Source organism: Suricata suricatta, chromosome 15 (assembly GCF_006229205.1).
Source record: "Suricata suricatta isolate VVHF042 chromosome 15, meerkat_22Aug2017_6uvM2_HiC, whole genome shotgun sequence".
Classification (NCBI taxonomy): domain Eukaryota; kingdom Metazoa; phylum Chordata; class Mammalia; order Carnivora; family Herpestidae; genus Suricata; species Suricata suricatta.
The window spans coordinates 18,791,973-18,815,440 of NC_043714.1; the positions used below are offsets into that span (position 1 = coordinate 18,791,973).

At 41.6% G+C, this 23,468-nt stretch overlaps 1 protein-coding gene and 1 pseudogene across 1 annotated transcript in view; one reads left to right on the forward strand and one right to left on the reverse strand.

Annotated features, from left to right (window-relative positions):
- The window catches only part of SLCO5A1 (solute carrier organic anion transporter family member 5A1), a 136,370-nt gene that overhangs the window by 99,490 nt on the left and 13,412 nt on the right, over nucleotides 1–23,468 (reverse strand). The window lies entirely within an intron of this gene.
- Nucleotides 11,347–11,873, forward strand: LOC115278741 (annotated as a pseudogene).

The window sequence follows — 23,468 nt, forward strand, 5'->3', positions numbered from 1 at the left end:
TTCTCCTTTTCTCTGTCCCTCTCTCCCACTCTCTCCCTCAAAAAGATTTTTTTTAATTTTTTAAAATAAATAAATACAAAATAAAAGGCTATGAAAGGGCACAAAGTGTTGATATTAAACTGTATATTAAGGGGGCGCCAGGGTGGCTCAGTTGGTTAAGCGTCCGACTTCCGCTCAGGTCATGATCTCATGGTTCGTGGGTTTGAGCCCCACGTTGGGTTCTGTGCTGACAGCTCAGAGTCTGGAGCCTATCTTCGGATTCTGTGCCTCTCTCTCTCTCTACCTCCCTGCTCCCGGCTCATGCTGTCTCTCTCTCTCTCAAAAATAAATAAAGCATTAAAAAATAATATAAATAAATAAATAAATTGGATATTAAGTGGCTGAGCCTAAAACCAACACACAGGGACCTCTGCAAATCTCATTACCTGTCCTCAGCCAGGGTCACCCTAAGCAGCTTACGTGATCCAGTCTTCCTCACTGGTTATCCCACGTTTACCCTAGTAATTTGGATTAGTTCTCATGCTAACCCCGCCAGCTCAGCTTGAGGATTGTCAGCTTATATCTTGTGGGATTGTCACAAACATGAGCGTCACAAACCTTGTAATAGTGATGGTGATAATAATCTCTTATACCCCCAGCGAACTGTTCGCTCCAATAACTCTGGTATACACTAATTGTACACGTAATTACCATTTTTAATATTCATTTAGCTCAAACAATGAATCAGATACTGTAACAATGTGCTGTGTGATCATTTTACTCTTTAAATAAGATGCTTCCCTACCAGGCTTCTTAATTACAGAACAAGGAAAGCATTCCAACTAAAATCAATCTTAGTATCATCTAAAATTACCTTCTCAAAAATATAAAAGTCTTTGCTGTAGCAAGTGTCTTAGTTTGGGCTCCCCCAGAAGGAGACCTCAAGATAAGAATTTGATTGCAAGTAGTTTAGTGTGATTCTGGAACACACACATACTGAGTTAAGGGGTAGCACACTGGGTGCTGACTCAGTGGAGTGCTATCTGCCTGGGAAATATCCTCAAACAAATATACTTATCTGCACACATATAATCATCTATTTCAGTTGTGTGTGTGTGTGTGTGTCTCCTCCAAGAAATGTGTTTTGGGGAATGGGCCTTCAGCACAATCACCCTCAACCAGTGTCTGCGCACTTGTTGGCTTCTCTTTTGTCTGTTTATTTTGCATTCTGTTAACAATTGTACTCATACTGTCCAAAAAAAAAAAAAAAGTATGCAGGAAAGAGTGCTGGACATGTGACAAAAAAAAAAAAAATCTAGAAGGAGAATCAGCCTGGTTATTGAAAAGGCAAGTAAGTTTTATGCCTCTTGAGGGTCATCAAGGAAATGGTCAAAAACAGTGAGGGTAAAGATCAACAGGCAAGTGGGATTGGTGATGGACGCCCTTTGATATTCTGGGGGTGTCACAAACATAACCACAGCTCAGGAAGGCTACTCAGTGACTAGGAGAGTGAGAACTGGAGAGAACTAAGGCCAGAGGCAGTGACCGCTTCAGGGGATTTCCAGGAGAGCCTTTGCCTAAACTGCCACTACACAGCAATGTGTTCCCTCAGATGTTACTAACATCATTTTTAAAAAGGATGGGGAGCCTGGGTGGCTCAGTTGGTTAAGTGTCCAACTCTCAGTTTCGGCTCAGGTCATGATCTCACAGTTTGTGAGTTTGAGCCCCGGGTCAGGCTCTGTGATGACAGTGCAGAGCCTGCTTGGGATTCTCTCTCTCTCTCTCTCTCTCTCTCTCTCTCTCTCTCTTTCTCTCTTTCTCTCTCTCTCTGTCTCAAAATGAATAAACTTAAAAAAAAAAAAAAGGAAGGAAAGGAAAAAGACCAAAGGGCTGGACGTCCCTGTTCTGGAAGCCATCAGATGGTCCACAGTTGAGGCTCCTTGTGCCTGCTCCTGTATTCCCACTCCCCAGAGACTCTCCAGTCATACCCACTTGCTCTCTCATTCCTTCTCCCTGGGCCTCCATCACCACCAACTCCCCAGGAAGTTTGGGGTTGTTCGGGTGTTTGGGGTAAGTTTTCAAGAAGTAGAAACTGGAGGCAAGGACAAGCATCTAGCCGGCCAGCATTACCGCTCTACAGAAAGGGAGAGATGGACTTTCAAAATCCACAGAACCAGGACAGTGGCAGTCACAGTAAAATGAGCAGGTGCTATGAATCTGACACACGCACATCCTGAGTCGGGATGGGTTAGCTCAGACTGCCGTAACAGAATACCACAGAGCGGGCGGCTTCAACAACACAGATGTGTTTTCTCAGAGTTCTAGAGACCAAGGTGCCAGCAGGGCTGGATTCTGATAAGACCTCTCTCCCTGGCTTCTTACTGTGTCTCCATGTGGCCTTCCCCTCTATGCACAAATAGAGACAGAGCTCTGCTGTCGCTTCCGCGTTTATACTCCCCAATCCTATTGGATTAGGGCTTTCCTCTTCTGACCTCACTTAGTTTTAATTACCATTGTTAAGGGCCTATCTCCAAATATAATCACCCTGGGGGTTAGAGCTTCAACATGACCTTGGGGGGATACAATTTAGTTCATAATAGAAAGTGGAGGGAGAGGTAAAAAAAAAATCATTATATTGTTAAATTCTAGTCATTTAAAATTGTGCTTTGTTCCTTAGAAGAAAAATTAAAATTCATGACATTCAATATGTTAAAAATAGCTAAGATAGGGGCATCTGGGTGGCTCAGACCACCTTAGATCATGATCTCATGGTTTGTAGGTTCGAGCCCCACATCAGGTTCTGTGCTGAAAGCTCAGAGGCTAGAGCCTGCTTCGGATTCTATGTCTCCCTCTCTCTTTGCCCCTCCCCAGTCATACTCTGTCTGTCTGTCTGTCTCTCTCTCTGTCAAAAAATAAACATTAAAAAAATTTTTAAATAACTAAATATAATTTCCCCCTCCTTTTAAGTCTGCAGTGCTGCTCCATGGTTTCTTCACTTGACACACTGTAAGGGGTCACTGTGGGCCAGACACTGTCCGGTATTTCAGGTCAAGGAGATGACAGGAACATAGCAACTCCCCTCCAGGAGCTCACGGCTCAGCAGAAGAGCATCCAGGGAACAAGCAACAGAAGCATTAGCTCCCTGTCACTGAGAGTTTACTAGCTGAACTTTAGTTCATCTTTATGTTTAAGTTTTGTTTGTTTGTTTTTTGAGAGAGAGGGCATGTGGAAGTGAGGGAAGAGCATAGAGAAAAGGAGAAAGAGAGAGAGAGAGAGAGAGAGAGAGAATCCCAAACAGGATCTGCACAGTCAGCACAGAGCCAGATGCAGGACTCAAACCCACAAACCAAGAGATGATGACCTGAGCTGAAATCAAGAGTTGGAAGCTTAATCAACTGAGCCACCCAGGCGCCTCTCATTTTTAAAAATCCTACACTCAAAAATTTAACAGCTTTCTCTAATAACTGAATTATAAAAGGCTTCCTTTGGGAGATATTCAAGTAAATATTGACCTGACCATTAAAGTAACCTCAGACTCTCAGGATAAACAGCATTTTAGTAGTCAAATCTAAAATAATGAAGAAATATCCAAATTGTAATTCTGTCTTTTCTCTAAAAAAAAAAAAGGAAGTCTTTATTCCAGCATCTATTTTTATCAAATATTAAAGATATATGAATTCATCAATCAATATCCCATATATCACCCATCCTCTGCAGAGTACTGGGTGTTAGGAAATGCAGGCACCCTCAGAAACATTTCAATTTAGCTGGAGAGAGATCAGCACCTGAAATGTTATAAGACACAGAGACTCATACCATTTCAATATAAGAAAATCACAAGCCAGTGCATGATTAACTGACAAATGGACAGAGCAGTACTACTGCAACTTACGAAGGCAGAAATGTAAACATTTTGGACAAGGCTGTTTAAGCAAGATCTTCAAGAACGAGTTGAATCAGGACACAAAGAGGCAGGAGGGCAAAGACACTCATATATAGAACTATTAAAGTGAGAGACCATACCTAAGGTAAAAAGTAGGATATTTGGGAGAGTGCAGAAGGAGCAAATGTGGAGATCCTTCAATGTCAAGCCAAGAAATTGGATTTTATCCTTAATAATGAGGAAACTGAGGAGCCCCTTTAAGTGCTTGAGCAAAGGAATGAGGATGAGAAGAGTGGAATTTTCTGGCATCACTGTGTGAGGATGAAAAGAAACCAATGGATGGGGTTTCATCTTAACCAACTGGATGACTCGATTGGTTCAGCATCCAGCCTTTGATTTCCGCTCAAGTCATGATCTCACAGTTTGTGAGTTCAAGCCCTGGGTTGGGCTCTGCACTGACAGCTCAGAGCTTGCTTGGGATTCTCTTTCTTCCTCTCTCTCTCTCTCTGTCCCTCCCCTGTTCACACACATGCTCTCTTTCTCTCTCAAAACAAATAAACAAACTTAAAAAAAAGAAACCAATGGACAAGAAGACCCAATAGTCCAGGTATGAAGTTGTAAGGATCTGAATTAGGCTGGGACAATGGACATTCGTGTGAGAAATTTAGAAGAAAGAATTTATAAGACTTGATAAATTATAAGAGACTAAATGATTCACTGGCCTCAACAACATATGGCGAAGAGAAACAAAGAATCATTAACAAAATTAAAAAGTCAAGGTGAAGGGGCACCTGGGTGGCTCAGACAGTTGAGCATCCAACTCTTGATTTCAGCTCAGGTCATGATCTTATCGTTCACGGGTTCAAGCCCCACATCGGGCTCTACACTGACAGCGTGGTGCCTGCTTGGTATTCTCTTTCTCCCTCTCTCTCTGTCCCTCCCCTGTTCTCTCTCTCACTCTCAAAGTAAATAAACATTAAAAAAAATATTTTTTTGGTCAAGGTGGAAACCCAGTTTCAGAGCAGAGGAAATCTCAATAGAAACAAGATCACAAAATGATGAGGCAGAAACTGCAATCATAGGGTATAGTATAGATACAGGCATATAGTCTCCTGGAAAATAATCATGTAAATACGTTATTTTTAAGTGGCTTTTTTTTTCCTCCATTTATAAAGCAATCAAGTTCAGTGCAAATAAATTCAGAACCAAAAAAAATAAAAATAAAAAGCACTCAGAATCTTTCCACCCAGAGACGACTACTTGAATACTGTGTCAATCCTTCCAATAATAGTCACAAGAGGGAGGGGGGAAGAGGAAATGGGGGAAATGACTGAGATTTATTGACTGCCTAGTACATTGAGGGCACTTAGTCTAAGCTCCTGGTATGCACTGCCAGTTGTATATACTTGACAACAGTATACATTCTTCACAACAATTCTATGAAACAGATACTATATTATCCCTTCTTGCAGATGAAAATACTAGAGACCAGAGAGCTTAAGAAATCTGCCCAAAGTAAACAAAGTTGGGCTCTGAACAGCAGGCTATGTGGGCTGTCCTGGATCTTAACCACCACGTATACTGCCCCTTGCACTATGTGCTTATATTATGCATATCAATTTGAACTCATAATATTGGAACCTATACTCATTCATTCATTCTTTAGCCAAGTCTCTAAGCTTTGGTGTTCTAAGAACACCAGGATTCCTTGGGGAAAGTCCATTAAAGGAGTGGTTGCCAACTGACATCTGAGCTTTAAAAATAATTATATTCCCCATCACTCACCCAGAGTGACTCCCAAGTCCTTCGAAAGGAGATCTGGTCATTTTAGCTGAAGTTATGAAGACCCATGGAGTTCAGTGGGTGCCGCGAGTCCCCCATTAACAACGCGTTAGAGCAAAATCTCAGACCTAGTCCTTCACCGCCACGCTCTGTGGGCTTTCCACCTCCCCACGTCGCCTCAGGCTTCATGGTTTGGGACAAGTAATTTAATTTCTCGGGTCCTCAGCTTCTCTAGCTGGACATGAGGGAGAAATGCTTACTAGATCAAGATTTCCCAAATGTGTTTCAAAGTACACCAGTCTCTGAGATGACTGTGGAACTAGGTTTCACCTAAGTTTGAAGAAGACTAAATGCCTTCACCCTCTCATGGAGACTTCTCGCAGATACCAGCAGAGTAAAGGCTTTAAGATATTCTGCAATAACACAAATGATTTCATGTTGTTGGACCAGCATTTCCCAAACTTACTTGGTAACAGGAACATGTCTGTGTGGGATGCTCATCCGTGTCCTCCCCTGCTCTCTGATGGCTCTCCCCATAAAAGACCAGCTTCGAACACCCCAACTCCTTCCCCTGCTGGCAGGACCTGCTGCAGTCCCTGCCTGAAGAGACCTTGCTGAGCACCAGTCTTCCACAGGGTCCTGCTTGGTGCTCGTTTCCTTCACAGCCCCATCCCTGCCCAGAGTGACACAACGTACTGTCTGCCTCTTGCGCTAGAAGAGGCTTTCAGAGACCAGGACTTGGTGCGTGCATCGCTGTAGCCCCCAGCACCTGAAACACTGTCTGAGGAGAATAGGTACATAAGTACAAAGTTCTTGCGTGGACAGACTGATGAACCAATTACAAAGCCTGTGAAACGAATGTTCTAATGAATATAGAAAATTGTTGCCAAACTAGTGGCATCAGCATCACCTGGACACTTGACAGAAATGCAAATTCTCAGGCCCTGCCCTGGACTTACTGAACCAGATCCGCTAGTTGGGGGGGGGGGGGTGCCCAGTCATCGGGTTTGAGCAAGCCACCCAGGTGATGTGATGCTAGCTAAAGTTTGAAGACCGCTTGTCTAGATTATCTTTAAGATAGAATCAACCCATGAAATCCTAGAATTCTATTATTTGTGAGCAATTCTCTTAAAGTGCTTTGAGCATTTTACAGAGGAATGAACTAAATTCTCATGTATCCTTAGTGTCTTAGAATTATCATATATGGCAACATCCTGTTTTTCCCTTTAATAGAACTAAAGCCCTAATTAACACAAAATGTCCCACTACAATTCAGTTTAACAGTTACCCCAACATACTTGAGGGCCATTTTACTATCTGTTATAACTTAGAAAAATCAGTTGCCCTAGCACAATTAAAGCTCTCTTCAAAATCACATACACACACCCACACAACACAAACACACACAATACAAACACACACACACTCTCATCATGAATTAATCCCCTGATTATATTCTCAGTGATAATACAGAAGACCCAATTCATTTTAATACTGAGAACCACTGCAAGAGATGATTTAGGTGATCTCATTGTCATCTATTCTCACTTTCTGTTAACTGAAAACAGACAATGGGGCAATTTTTAATAAAAATTTTTCTAAAAGATGCCAAATCAAGCAAGAATTATTGAATGCAAAATGCCTGGGGTATAAATATCATTTACAAGTCACAATACCTCTAGGCTGTCCACAATCTGGCTCAAACACGCTGTCATGCTCATCTAGGAAGACGCTCTATTCCTGCCAGATTGATAGACTTGCAGCCCCCACATGGTGCTCTTCACACTCCCCTGTCTTCCCCGTTTGTATTCTGCCATCCTCATCCTTTTGGCCCACCCCAATCTTGCCTCTCAGTGAAGCTGGGCTCCTGTGCAAACCGTGCCTATCGCTCCAGGCCCAAAAGCATCACCCTCTTAGGAGCCTGACAGCATCCAATGACAGGACTGGCCACCAGGCCTAGAGCCACACTGAGCTGCACTGCTGTCATCTGATGTGTGTGAACTTCATCTCTTCTTATAATTAGTTTCAATGAAAGAAGAAGACTGGCGCTTACACCCTTTTGCACCCTCCCTCACCAGTTCTCCTTCTGAAGCTGCCATCTTTAATCTTTGGCTCATCCCTCTTTCAGCCATACCCAAAGATCTAGCTAAAAGGCCATCCCTATGGCCTCAAGAGATTCCACCAACAATGTGAGTCCCACCCTCACCTTTTCACATCCCTGTCAGGGACAGGGATAAGAGAGGGAGAAATCTAGGGGTGTCTGGGTGGCTCAGTTGGTTAGGCACCTGACTGGTTTAGGTCATGATCTCAATGGTTCATGAGTCAGAGCCCCACATGGGGTTCTGGACTGATGGTGTGGAGCCTGCCTGGGATTCTCTCTTCCTCTCTCGATCCCTCACCCACTTGTGCTTTCTCTCTCTTTTTTAAAAGAGAGAGAGAGAGAGAGAGAGAGAGAGGAAAATCTGAGTGAACAGCCAGGAATGAATCTTGACATATAGGAATCTTGACCATAGGAAAGGGGATAGCACCTTCCTTGTGAAGCCAGAGACCAAGATAGATGTTACCTCTGACCAGGTACATGTGAGTTTTTCAAGGTCCTCTGGAAGTAGGGATTAGAATTCCCAAAAGAGGGTGTAGGATAAAGCCAGGCCCAGAAGTAAAGCATTTTGTTAGAATCTAAAATCTATATCTTAAAACTCAACCAGATTTTAGGCTCCTTATATTTTCTGAGTTTATTTCCCTGTTGTTTTCAGTATTTATAGATGCCTTTTTTGAGTTTTAGCCTTCTTCAGCATGCCAAAGAAAAACAAAAGAAGGAGGTCATCTATTCCATAGTTATTAGAACATCAAGCGGGAGGCTACCCACCCCACCCTTACACCTGAGGGTGAGTGTGGAAATGACGTAGAAACAAAAGGGAGACATCCCCAGGGGTGATCGGGCATGGCGGAGTCCTTCTCCCTCCGAAGGTGCTCCTGCCAGAGAAACCTGGATGCGCCTGCGCGTTCCTTCAGTGAAGAAGGGGGCAAGCCCTCACAGTCCATGCTGCTTTCTAAAGATAAACCTGTTCAGAGGCCACATGCCAACTCCTCCTAACCAGAGAATGACCATCATCATTCAGACCTTAGGGGTCCTAAAAGCAGCGATCAGTGGGCATGAAAGGACTTTGAGTTCCTACCCTGTGACCGCAGAGGATAACTACTCAGAATATGCTACATTTAAGGACAAGCTGTATTCCAAGAGATTATTTGTCACTAATCCCATCAGCCATTGAACTCTACTGATCTGCTAGCAATCTTTTCAAATTACAGCTTGGAGCACAGGAGGATTTCTAGAATAAACAAATTTTGAAAAAGCCTCTTACTGGCAAATCCCAGTAGTTACTTTATTTTCTCAAATATACTGCTCCTGACTTCCCTGAAAGTCCCAGGAAGGAGAGAGAAAAGAGGAAGTGGCTTCTGACCCAATATTCAAATTGAGTTGTGCCTGACCTTAGGATCCCAACACAAGGACAATACCTACTTCTCTATTAAAAACCACTCAGTTTTACAAAATGTATTTAAAAATATATTAAAGTTATATTAAAACTAGGCAGAGGGATAAAGTATAAGGAATCCTGCTGTGAGGAATCTCCACACTCACTTTCATAGAACTCCAAATATGTTTCCTATATGCATAAGGTTACAAAAAACATTCAGATTTCCAAAACAACGCACAGCCATCTACATAATAGACAATATTAAGAACCAGAATTCCAATATATGCAACAGAAACAGACTTACTTTCCCTCACTTAAATCGCATTAGCATCCAGAAGTTCTCCCCAGAAACATACCTGCTAAGAAATAGGGACCAGCCCAGAACAGTAACAAAGCAAGATACAGGGGCAACTGGGTGGCTCAGTCGGTCAACTGTGCGACTTCAGCTCAGGTCATGGTCTCACAGTGCGTGAGTTGGAGCCCCACATAGGTCTCTATGCTGACAGCTCAGAGCCTGGAGCCTGCCTTCAGATTGTGTGTCTCCTTCTCTGGCCCTCCCCCACTCACTCACTCTCACTTGCGCACGCGCTCTCTCTCTCTCTCTCTCTCTCTCTCTCTCTCTCTCTCTCTTTCTCAAAAATAAATAAAAACATTTTTTTTAATTAAAAAAAAAAAAGAAAGAAAGAAAGATACAGAGGCACCTGGGTGGCTCAGCCAGTTAAGCATCTGACTCTTGATTTCAGCTCAGGCCATGATTTCACCATGGGAGATGGAGCCCTGCATCCATCTCTCTCTCCCTCTGCCCCTCCCTCACTCATTCTTTGTCTTTCTCTCTCTCTCTTAAAAATATAAAAGCAAAATAGATTTTCAAAAATAGAAAGATACAAGAAGACTTAGCCACAGTCATTCCTTGCAAAGGCTAGTGTTGTTTCTGATTAGGATTTCTCTAGGACAAGTTTCTAAATCTGACAGATCAACAGGATTATCTGGGAAGCCTTTTAAAAGTACAGATTCTAGGACCCAACCACAGTCCTACTAAGTTAGGCACACTTAGAGGTGGTTCCAGAGTCTACATTTTTAAGGATGCTCCTTGGGTAATTATGATGTTCAGACATGTTTAAGAATCCCATTCTAGGGGCGCCTGGGTGGCCCCATTGTTTGAGCGCCCAATTTTTTATCTCACCTTAGGTCATGATTCCAGGGTCAAACCCCACATCAGCCTCCAACATGAGCGAGAAGCCTTTTTAGGATTCTGTTTCCCTCTGCCCCTCTCCCCCGATCACACTCTCTCTATATAGAATAGAATAGAAATGAATAGAATAGAATAGAATAGAATAGAATAGAATAGAATAGATTCCTACTCTAGGATTTTTGATATCAGAATTATGGACTGAGATTGTATTTTACTTGTCACAGTTCTCAAATATCCTTTAAGTCCTAGCATACATGTGGCTTTCTCTTAAAGATCTTACTATCTAAGTACCTCCCCCGCAAATGTAATGCCATGTGATTTCTTTTATTTGTAACACTTACCATGATTTGTACTTACTCATCATTTACTTTTTTACTGTCTTCCCCACTAAACTCAGTTCCATGAAAGCCGTCCTGTTCTGTGTCATACCCCAGCATCTAGCACAGGGTGTGTGTCTATAAACTTTTGATGAATGAAAGGACATTGTACTCACTCATCTCGTTTCATCTTATTGCCACCTGTATGATATGGGTGGAGCAGAAGTTAATATTCCCAAGTTAATGAGACGAGCCAGAACAGCTGGGTGGCTAACGATCACCTGGTGATGAAGTGGCAGGACACCCAGGCTCAGGTTCCAGGTTTCCCCTCCACTCTTCCCATTCTCACATACTGCCTCCCTTCAGGGAGTATCAAAACGTGGTTCTAGTTGAATAGTATCAAACTTACTAAAGAGATGGTACCTATGTCTCAAAGTCTTTTACATACGACAGGCAATTGAAATCTTGACCACTTTCTGTTCATTTATCAGAGAAACAATATACATGATGTGGTGGGAAAATGGAAGCTCATTGGAAAGTTCTGGAATAATAAATTCTAGCTGTAGTGATAAGAAAAATGCATGTTATGAAAGGAAAATTATTTAGCTATAAAACACTTTTCAAAAAAACTGATAGTAAAAAAGTCCTTTACCAGAAATGAAATATAGCACATTTCATGGAAACTTAGAATATAGAGGAGACTTTTTTTCGGCCGGAACCGCCATCTTCCAGTTAATTCGCCAAGATGACCAACACAAAGGGAAAGAGGAGAGGTACTCGCTACATGTTCTCTAGGCCTTTTAGGAAACATGGGGTCGTTCCTTTGGCAACGTACATGCGAATCTACAAGAAAGGTGATATTGTGGACATGAAGGGAATGGGCACTGTTCAGAAAGGGATGCCCCACAAGTGTTACCACGGCAAGACCGGCACGCTGTGGGCATTGTTATAAACAAGCAAGTCAAGGGAAAGATTCTTGCTAAGAGAACTAATGTCCGTATCAAGCATATTAGGCACTCAAAGAGCCGAGATAGCATCCTGAAGCGTGCGAAGGAAAATGATCAGAAGAAGAAGGAAGCCAAGGAGAAGGGTACTTGGGTCCAACTGAAGTGCCAGCCTGCCCCACCCAGGGAAGCACACTTTGTGAGAACCAATGGAAAGGAGCCGGAGCTGCTGGAGCCCGTTCCCTATGAATTCATGGCATGATAAATGTAAAAAGAAATAAAAGACCTCAAGACTGTAAATGTTTTCATGTTTAATTGAGTAGCAGTGTGGTGTCCTCTCCCCCAAAGAAATATTTAAAGCAAACTTTAATTGTGTCTAAATTCATGGGATGATTTCTTTTTTCCAGTTTTGTGGGTTTGGAGGCGCCAGGGTGACTCAGGGTGAGTGTCCGACTTTGGCTCGGGCCATGATCTTGCAGTCCCTGAGTTTGAGTCCTGCATCAGGCTCTGTGCTGACGGCTCAGCCTGGAGCCTGCTTCAGGTTCCATGTCTCCCTCACTCTCTGCCCCTCTCCCACTTGCATTCTATCTCTCAAAAATAAATATTAAAAATTATATGGTGGGGTTTTTTTCTTGCTGAAAGATGTGAAATGGTTTATCATACAACAGAATATGCTCAGTTGATTAGGAACTGCCAGGTAGTACTTCTAAAATATTTAATAGGTTGAAAATACTCCCTCCGAATTGCTAAGGAAAAGGAATTTTAAAAATAGGTAAAAGGTTATCTGTTGTGATTGCATTTAAGCTCAGTTGAGTATTCCTAATTGTATTGAGTCTTAAATAGCTGGGTTTTTTTTTTCTTTACATTCATTTTTGAAGAGAGAGACGGTGTGAGTGGGGGAGAAGGAGACACAGAATGCAAAGCAGGTTCCAGGCTCTGAGCGGTCAGCACAGAACCTGACGTGGGGCTCGAACTCATAAACTGGGAGACCATGACCTGAGCCGAAGTCGGACACTTGACCGACTGAGACACCCAGGCACCCCTTAAATACCTATGTTTTTAAAATAAAGAACTTCCCTTCAAATCCTATTATTGAAAAACAGACTGTTTAAGACACTGTGATTCCTACTAAATTGTTTTCCCTGTTATTTCCTGTTAGTGTTTTTTGCATGGTGTTAGGAAAAGTTGAAAATGCTCTCTATTGCCACAGGTCCTTTGCATTTGTCTTTGCCTAAAAATACCTACACTTTTCTAAAGTTGGTGAATTTATGATTGTCTTTTGTTCACTTTTCATATAAGTGAATCTTCCCTAATAAAAGCATTGTAAGAAGAGGAATGAAAGTGTTTGTAATCAGAGGAGAAAATCTGGTTTGGGATGACAGAATAAAATCCCTTAATGTCTGTTAAAAAAAAAAAAAGAATATAGAGGAGAGGTTAATGAGTTAAATATAATGAGTTTGTTCTAACCTAAATAATTTATAGGAAACTAAAAGGAATATCTAAAAAGAGGAAACTCTGGAAATTAAATGGATAAAAACATAATAATAATGTTCAAATGACTAAGCTGGTCATTAAAAATCTGATTTAACAATAATGAAATTAGAACGTGGTCCATTAGGACTAGTAATACTCTGTTAACACAGACTGTGACATATTTGTACTCTTCCTGGAGAACTGATACTTAATCACAGCAGGTTTAGATTGTACAAAGTCACAAGGGGAATCGGTTACTAAGCCTACTGTCACATTGGCAATTTAAAAAAAAAGAAAAGAAAGAAAGAAGAAAAGAAAGCCAGTGAATTTTTTCAAATTATGTTGACACAAAGTCTACCCAACAAAAACTTTTTTTTTGCCTCCTTCCACCCCCAAAAACTTCTAATGAAAGAATAATACAAAAGAGAAAATGAATCATAACAAATTAGGTAATAAAACCAGCAATAAAATATCTAGCCATTTTAGAAAAAACAAGAGTTTTTACTGAGTTAAGTAAATGAGCACAGTAACCTTAGTAAGCATTTGACTGTAGGCCTCCTATGGTCTTCTCCGAAACATTAATTCAAATCGACTCACATTAAAGCAGTCATAAGACTTTAAATCAGTAGGAATAAATTAAAGCAAGGGATAATAATCAACCAATAATGTTTTAAGAGTTAGGGAAGATTCCAGTAGGAACCCAGAGGCTTGGTAGTAAGCTTGAATTGTGACATCAGTGAACGGATTAATGGCTCTCAAACCAAAATCCCTGATGATGTCAAATGAAAAGGGAGAAGAAAACTCAGAAGGGAGAGAACCATTTATTAGCCAAATTCTGTGACAGTGAGAAATAAATATCTGGAATTAGAATATATATCTGGGGGATTTTCATGGATGAATATGCTCCTGAAAGCTACAAAATACATTTTTGATCATCATAGCTCAAGGAATTCATAAAAAAAGCAAAAATCAGGGAGCCTGGGTGACTCAGTTGGTTAAGCTTTCAACTCTTCATTTTGACTCAGGTCAAGATCTCACCATTTATGGGATCAAGCCCCAACTCAGGCTCCTCGCTGACAGCGTGGAACCTTCTTGGGATTCTCTCTCTCCCTCTCTCTGCCCTTCCCCCACTTATATGTGAGCGTGCACACTCTCTCTCTCTCAAAAATAAACATTAAAAAAAAGATTCTCTCTTCCTCTGCCCCTCTACCCCACTCATTCTCTCTCTCTCAAAAAAAATAAAAATTAAAGCAAAAACTTTCTTATAATGTAAGAAATTAACCTTTTCACCTGGAAAAAAAGGTATGTATTCTAAGCTTTTACTTTTGCATAGCACTTTTTCTTAAAGCAAGACAAACCTACAGGTTTAAAAATGAGCCAGCATAGTCTGAAATTAACTCATTAAAGAAAATGTGCTATAATCAACATGTATTTTTTAGTCAAATAACTCAGAAGGACTATGTTGTTGTTGTTTTGGTTTGGTTTTTATTAATGTTTGTTTATTTTGAGAGAGAGAGGGACAGAGAGAGCATGAACGGGGTGGGGGAGAGAGAGAGAGAGGGAGGCACAAAATCTGAAGCAGGCTCCAGACTCCAGGTTCTGAGCTGTCAGCACAGAGCCGGATGTAGGCCTCAAACCCATGAACCAGGAGATCATGATGTGAGCTGACAGGACGCTTAACCAACTGAGCCACCCAGGCGCCCCAGATGGAGTATTTTTTTAAGTGTCTGAAGGGATATCACAAGAAGGAAAAGGAATATTTCTTTTTTAACCTAAATACAATTGCCAATAATAATGTGTGAATATTTTGTTTGGTATATACATTTTCTTAAAAATTTTACCTATTAGACCATAATCAAATATGCCAAAAGAAATCTGCAAAGACCTAGAATCATTTGAGTCATTTAAAACCAGCTTGGTCAGAGCATTTAACCACCCTGCCTCCCAGGGCTACTTACAAGATGATGATTGTAATTACTATGTCAGCATTACTATGCTAAGTTAATTACTATTATTATACATTTTCCATGTACTGAGATATAGTACATGTGTTTTGTTTTTGTTTTTGTTCTTGCAATAAAGGTAGGTGAGCGCTGTTCCTATTCTTCGTCCCCTGGAGGTCAGTAAGTAACCTCATTTGCAAGTTGGCAGCACAAGGGGAGAGCAGTGCATTATGGAACAGAGCAATGGTGACTGACTCACAGTAACTCGTGATCACAGCCCTCAATAACATTGGGCTCTTCCTAACCCAGTGAGCTCACCAGCTACAGACACCAAATGACCCCTCTCAAGAATTACAGCTGGATACAGCAAAGCACCTGTGTGTCAATGTCACAACTCCAGGCCAGGCCAGGCCAGTGCCCCACACCCAAGGAGAGGTTCTGAGAGTTTGAGTATGCGCTCTCTATATAATGAAATGGGCCAAACCACAGGAAAGAGTCCATAGAGAGCAAAGCTCGGCATCTTGGAAAAGCCATAATTAAGATCCAATCAGTCCACTAGAATCCACAGGGACTGATGGGAGAAGGTTCTGGGCAGTGAGCGGCAATGGGAGGTACTAGGGCAAAAGCAAGTTGGTTGAGAATTTAGGCTAGTTAATGGAGTCTGTGGAGATATTGAGACACTTGACTGATTATTCTTATAGGTAACCAAAGTCTTAAGCCTTACAAGTGTTTCCAGAGGGAGCTGGTACAGTAAAGAAAAAAAAAAAAAGCCAAATTATAACACTGATAACCCAACCATTATCTGTGATAGCATGACCCAAATCACATGGTTCACTGATATGAATCCAAACTTTACTTTATTTTAAAGTTTATTTCTTTATTTTGAGAGAGAGAGAGAGAGAGAGAGAGAGCGCTCACACATAAATGCCCGAGGGATGAACAGAGAGAGTGGAAGAGAGCAAGAGAGAATCCCAAGCAGGTTCCACACTACCAGCACAGAGCCCACCTTGGGCCTCCATCTGTGAGATCATGACCTGAGCCAAAGTCAAGAGTCAGATGCTCAACTGGCTGAGCCACCCAGGTGCCTCTCAAACTTTATTTTAGACATCACTTTCCACTTTTTAAGCAAAAATGTTTATGAGTAATTAAATATAGAAAAAAATCAATTACTTCAGCCTTTAATCTTAACCTCTAAATGGAGCACCAATTGACAACAAACTCACTACAGTTAGAGAAAAGGAATAACAAAAGGCTTTGATAATACCCTATAAACTATCATTTGACCCTGGAAAAATAAGAAGAAATGCAAAAATTCCTACTCCAGTAGTAGCAAGGTAAGATTGTATTTCTGGGAGGGGCACCTGGGTGGCTCAGTCAGTTAAACCTCCAGCTTCGGCTCAGGTCATGATCTCATGGTTTGTGGGTTCAAGCCCCAAATCGGGCTCTGTGCTGACAGCTGGCTCGGAGCCTGGAGCCTGCTTAGGATTCTGTGCCTGCCTCTCTCTCTGACCCTCCCCTGTTGGCACTGTCTCTCTCTGTCTCTCAAAAATAAATTAAAAACATTTAAAAAAAAGATCATATTTCTGGGAGACAGTATAAGCAACTTCTGAAAATGTACCCATTTCTTTCACTTGGGTTTTCTTTACTATTCCCCCTACTCTCTCCCCCTTTTCCCTCTCTCTCTCTCTCTCTCTCTCTCTCTCTCTCTCTCACACACACACACACACACACACACACACACACACACACACACGTGAACATAGACTGTGTGTCCTCTATGAAAGAACTTAATAAGAAGACCCATTTCTGTATTTCTGGGACATTGGCTTTCTGCTCCCTTACATAATCCATCCAAACTTCCCATCCATAATAAGCCACATGAGCCATGACATCAGTAAGTGGACCCATGAAGGTCACAGGCCCACTCCAAGAACCACAAAATCTCTGGAGTTAATACACAAGAATTTGCTGGTTGGAGAGCTGATCAGAGATGTTTAAGTCTAGAATACGACAGAAAAAGCATAACACAGAGCCCATGAGCATACGTGTTTAGGGCTACCTCCCTGTGCTTCTCAGCAATTAAACTTGATTATAGCCAACAGCTCCCATCATCATTATTAAAGCCCATAGCAAGAGCATCTCATCAGGAAACTATTTATAACCTGGAAGCTTTATCTTCTTTCTCCCCGTGGTCACTCTTCACTTGAGAGGGCAGATAACAGACACTCTCGGCCCAAGGAAGCAGGGTCCACACATCATTGCAGATGGGAGGGACATGCGGTGGACACCTCCAGAAAAGGTGCCGGCCCATCGAGAACACCAGTGATGTGACCGCGCTCGCGTCTCATTCCACCTGGCTCAGCGCCAGCCTGATACACAATGATCTGAACACGGGCAGTCAGTGAGCATAGCTCGTGAGGCAGGAAACCTGTTCAGAAAAGCCACAAGAAATCTGTATGCTGCCAGCAACAATGAAGGCTAACACTGCTCCCTTCCTGAACAGGATTCATTTTTTAAAAAAATAATGACAGCCCACCTTATTGTCTTTTTTCTTGTGAGTGTTTAACCAAGCAGCGGACCAGGTCCTGTTTTAAATGCATCACACACATTAATTCATAACTGGCCCACAATGACCTGTGTTAACAGAGGTGGGATGAGGCATAGAAAGGCCATAGGGGACCTGCCCCAGGTTCACCACCAGCCCTGGCAGAGCTGGGATACGAAATCCCTCTTAGCAGCCCCCCTCTTTTTAAAGAATTTTTAAGTGTTTACGGTTTTTTATGTTTATTTTTGAGAGACAGGGAGAGAAAAACAGAAACAGAGCATGAGCATGAGCAAGGGGAGGAGCAGAGAGAGAGGGGGAGACACAGAATCTGAAGACAGGCTCCAGGCTCTGAGTTGTCAGCACAGAGCCCAACGTGGAACTTGGACTTACAAACCACAAGATGATGACCTGAGCTAGTGTTTTTTTTGTTTTGTTTTTTGGGGTTTTTTTTAGTTTTCTAAAGTTTATTTATTTTTCAGAGAGAAAGCGAGAGAGAGTATGAGAGCATGAGCAAGGAGGGGAAGAGAGAGAGGGGCCACTCTCTTAAGCATAGGATTCAACTGCTCAAATATGCTAGCCTCCAGATCCATGGCACCGTAGGTCCAGAAGAAATCAGGGAGTATAGAGACCCAGTATCAGACATACACCTCTATGTATGTCTAAACAGAGAGTGTTTGAGACTCTCTAATCCCTCCCCACCAATTTACAAACTTGAAAACCCCGAGATGTTGAGGGACTTGCCAGGAGTCACAGAGCTAACATATGATCTTAAACCATCCAGAATACATGGCGCTAAATAGCCAAACTAGATTATAAACTCCTGGGGATCAGGACCCACCTCTTAGGGTTAGTTTTAGAAATACAGTAACAGTATACAGCCACTCTCCCTCCCACTGCTCCAATTCATAATCAAGCCTGCAAAAATCACCACAGATTAGAAGTCTTTTGGGGGCACCTGGATAGCTCAGTCAGTTAAGCGGCAGACTTTGGTTCAGGTCATGATCTCACGGTTTGTGGATTCAAGCCCCGTGTCGGGCTCTGTGCTGACAGCTAGCTCAGAGCCTGGAGCCTGCTTCACATTCTGTGTGTCTCCCTCTCTCTCTGACCCTCCCCTGCTCATGCTTTGTCTCTCTGTCTCTTGAAAATAAATAAACATTAAAAAAATCTATTAAAAAAAAGAAGTCTTTTGGTGTAATCACACTAGACCATTTTACAGAAAAGGAAATTGAAATCCTGAAAGGTTACATGATTTGGTCAAAGTCATGTCAGTAATTACAATGGAGTTTGTATCAAATTACAAATTAGCCATCTGTTGCTGGAGAGGATATAGAGAAATGGGAACCCTCCTACACTGTTGGTGGGAATGTAAACTGGTGCAGCTGCTCTGGAAAACAATGTGGAGGCTCCTCAAAAAACTATCCATAGAACTCCCCTATGACCCAGCAATAGCACTGCTGCTAGGAATTTACCCAAAGGATACAGGAGTGCTGATGCATAGGGGGACATGTACCCCAATGTTCATAGTGGCACTTTCAACAATAGCCAATCATAGAAAGAGCCTAAATGTCCATCCATGTCTTTATCCATGATGAATGGATAAAGATGTGGTTTATATATACAATGGACTACTACTTGGCAATGAGAAAGAATGAAATCATGCCATCTGCAGCAACATGGATGGAACTGGATGAAGGGTGTTATGCTGAGTGAAATAAACCAGTCAGAGAAGGACAGATATCATGTTTTCACTCATATGTGAATCTTGAGAAACTTAACAGAAGACCATGGGGGAAGGGAAGGGGAAACTAGTTACAGAGAGGGAGGGAGGCAAACCACAAGAGACATTTAAATACAGAGAGCAAACTGAGGGTGGATGGGTACGTGGGGGAGAGGGGGAAATGGGTGATGGGAATTGAGGAGGGCACTTGTTGAGATGAGCACTGGGTGTTACATGTAAACCAATTAGATAATAAATTATAGTTTAAAAAATTAGCCATCTGTGTATGATTTACCATCACTACAAAACAGGATGACCCAGAAGATTCAAGTCCTAACTTAGTCATTTCCAAAAAGGTATGAGAGGTCACATAAGTGACTAAATAGGTGTCCCATGAGAATCCATGTGAGGGTCTCTCCCTGACAACAATGGCCCTGGAAACTGAAAGGAAAGAAAGTGTGAATAGGGGAGAACAATACACACCCCAAAAAACCTGAACCCAGAGATGAGCACTACCCATCACTCCGCCTTTCTTGCATTAGCCACCATCACCGCCATCAATCCTAAATAAGAAATTAAAACTAATCTTTTGAGTTTCACAAGCATGAAATAACTAGAGATATTTTTAAGACCAACAAAACCAAAATTTCAGAATAACTATGCTAAGATTTAGATTTTTACATTTCAGTAAGTTTTTCCCATGGGAAAATTTTCAGATTTATCTCAGGAAAATTTTGCATCTTGTTAAAAGTTGCTGTGCCCTTCACCAAACAGGAAAGCCTTCAAGGGGTGCCTGGGTGGTTCCATTGGTTAAGGGTCTGACTCTTGATTTCAGATCAGGCCATGATCTTGGCTCAGGTCGTGATGCATAGTTTGGGAGATCGAGCCCCACTTCGGGCTCTGCCCCTCTGATCCTCTCTTTCCTTCTTTCTCTGCCCCTCCTCTGCTTGCACTCTCTCTTTCTCTCTCTCTCTCTCAAAGTAAATAAGTAAACTTAAAAAGAAAAAAGGAAAGCCATCAAATGCAGTTCAAACCAGGAAAGTTTCCCCTTCCAACTGAACTCCACCAGCGTATTTCTAGACAAAATACTGGCAAATAGCTTTCACCCAGTGATACAAAGCCACTTTACAAATGAGGATTGTTGCTGCACCTTTCTACATTGATTAGAAATAGATTTATATCAGATTTATATATAGAAATACAAAAGTATACACACACACATGATTTCTAGCCAGAAAGCTTAAGGTCTGGAATTTACTACACACAGTCTTGCTCACTTAAATTTGTTGTTTTTTTAATGCTTATTTTTATTTTTGAGAGAGAGGGTGTGAGCTGGAGAGAAGCAGAGAGGAAGAGGAACAGAGGATCTGAAGCAGGCTCTGCGCTGACAGCAGAGAGGCAAATGTAGTGCTTGAGCTCACAAACTGTGAAATTGTGACCTGAGCTGAAATCAAGGGTCAGATGCTTAGCTGAATGAGCCATCCAGGCACCCCACGCTTTTATTTTTAATGTTTATTTATTTATTTTGAGAGAGAGAAAGAGAGAGAGCATGCGCACATGCACACATGCAGGTGGAGGAAGGGCAGACAGAGAGAGAGAGAGGGAGGGAGAGAGAAAATCCCAAGGAGGCTCCACACAATCAGTGTGGGTTCTGTCAGAACCCAATACGGGGCTCAAACTCATGAACTGTGAGAGCATGACCAGAGCCAAAACCAAGAGTCAGACGCTCAACCAACTGAGCCACCGAGGTGCCCCAATTTCTCCCCTTTTCTTACAAAAAGAAGAAAAGAAGAACCTTAAAACTTCTATTTTCCTCAAAGGAATTCAAGACCAAAAAATAAATAAATAAGAAAACACCTGACAAAAGCAAAGCCCATTATTATTACTATTATGATTATTAAAATATTATAGCTAAGAATTCCCTCGTGCTAGACAGTCAGGAATGGCACAATTCAGTTTCAGACATTCACCAATTATGTAATTTCACCCTGCTGAAAATATTAATTACCTAAATATGCTCTCTTCTGAGCAAGAGTAACCTGCACATGACTTCCCAGCTTATCCTAAGTAACAGAGATTAGCATTTTTACACGGTGACAGTTTCACGAGCAATCACAACTCCCAGGAAGGGAAGTAGATCTGAATTTACCATCAGGTAACACACAGTTTCCTGATAAGGAGCAAAAGGAATGCCTGATTCTGGCTCAGTCAGTGAAGCATGCAAAATGAAAAAGGTCTAGAGATCTATGGCACAACAGTGTGCATTTCCTTAACACTACCAACCTGTACTCTTAAATATTGTTAACAGTAAATTTAGTCTTATGTATTTTTTTACCACAATAGAAAAGAAGTAAAGTAGCTACCATATAGAGTTGTTCTGAGAATAAAATTAGATGATAAAGCACTTAGCACAAAGGCTGGTATATATTAAACACTCAAAAAAATTTGCTCTTGGGGCACCTGGGTGGCTCAGTCAGTTAACCATCCAATTCTTAATTTTGTCTCAGGTCATGATCTCACAGTTCTTGAGATCAACCCCCACATTGAGTCTGTTTGGGATTCCCTCTCTCCTTCTCTCTCTCTCTATCCCTACCCACTCACACTCTTTCTCTGTCTCTCTCTCTTTCTCTCTCAAAATAAATAAATAAACATTTTAAAAAATATATTTGCTGTTAAAAATACTTGTCAGATCCTACAATGAAACTGTATTAAGGGTTTTTTTTTTAGTTAATTAGACATTCATTTACTTTTAAGAAAAAATTTAGGTCTTATAACCCCTCATTAAATCTAACCTACCTCTCTTCTTGAGGTCCAATTATTTGGTGAGCTGTGCTTTTAAATGCTGATTAATCACTTTATAGTTCCCCAGAATTCCTGTCTCAATGTTTTCTTTTACTAAAGCCGAGGCCACTAAAACAGTCAGGTATCAGAAGCAAATGGCATTCCACTGCCTTAGTACACAAACAGACACACAGATACAAAGACACACACACACACACACACACACACACACACATACACAAACACATCATTCCCTTTTAAAGGGTTTAAGTATTTCCATCTCTAAAGATGGTCCAGAAAACCTCTATATTAAAAACTTTTCTAAGCAGATGGGAACTGAAGTCACAATAAAAATCATGAAATCTTACATATTTTTATATCCACCGAAAATAACCTACTAAGGTAGTGTACTGCTTCCTATAATCTAATAATAACATAAGATAGTATAAATACTATGACATTTACTGTGCAAGATGTAGCAATGAGTGATACACAATTATTTTGTATTTCCTATCCCTTGTTTGTGAGAAACCCTTTCTATTTACAAAGACATGTTTTACCTGGACCTCCTCCATCCAAATGTCGGTGCTTTCTGATTCTATGACCTAGAGCTTTCTACTTATGGTTCCAAGATATAAAAAAATACAAGATATAGAGTTATTTGGATGCTTGAGATTTTTTTTATTTAGGGGCACCTCAATCAGTTAAGCATCCGATTTCAGCTCAGGTCGTGATCTCAGGGCTCATGAGTTTAAGCCCCACGTCAAGCTCTGTGCTGAAGGCTCAGAACCTGGAACCCGCTTCAGATGCTGTCTCCCTCTCTCTCAACAATGAATGACATTAAAAAATTTTTTTAAGTTTATTTATTTATTTTGAGAGAGAGAAAGAGAGAGCAAGCAGAGGAGGGGCAGAGAGAGGGAGAGAGAGAATCCCAAGCAGGCTCCGCGCTGTCAACAACAGAGCCTGTCACGGGTCTCAAACTCACAAACCATGGCATCATGACCTGAGCTGAAATCAAGAGCTGGATGCTTAACAGATGGAGCCACCCAGGCGCTTCTGGATGCTTAAGATTAAACAAAGTTTAGAGCATCACTATTGACAATTCTTCGGGGGAGGGAGGGAGGCTGTCCCTTGCATTGTAGGATGCTTAGCAGCAACTCTGGCGAAAATACCACTAAAATACTCATCCAAACTATAACAATTTAAAAAAGACTCCAGACACTACCCAGTATATGCTGGCTGGAGTTGGAGTTGAGTGGTTGCGGGGAAGGAAGCAATCACCCTGGTGGAGAACGACTGTTTCAGAATGACCTATCCTACAAATTTTCCATAAGGAACTGAGGTTCAAAACATGGCACCCCTGGGGCACACCTGGGGCCCCTCAGTCAGTTGAGCATCCGACATCTCATGGCTCGTAGGCCTGAGCCCCACGTCGG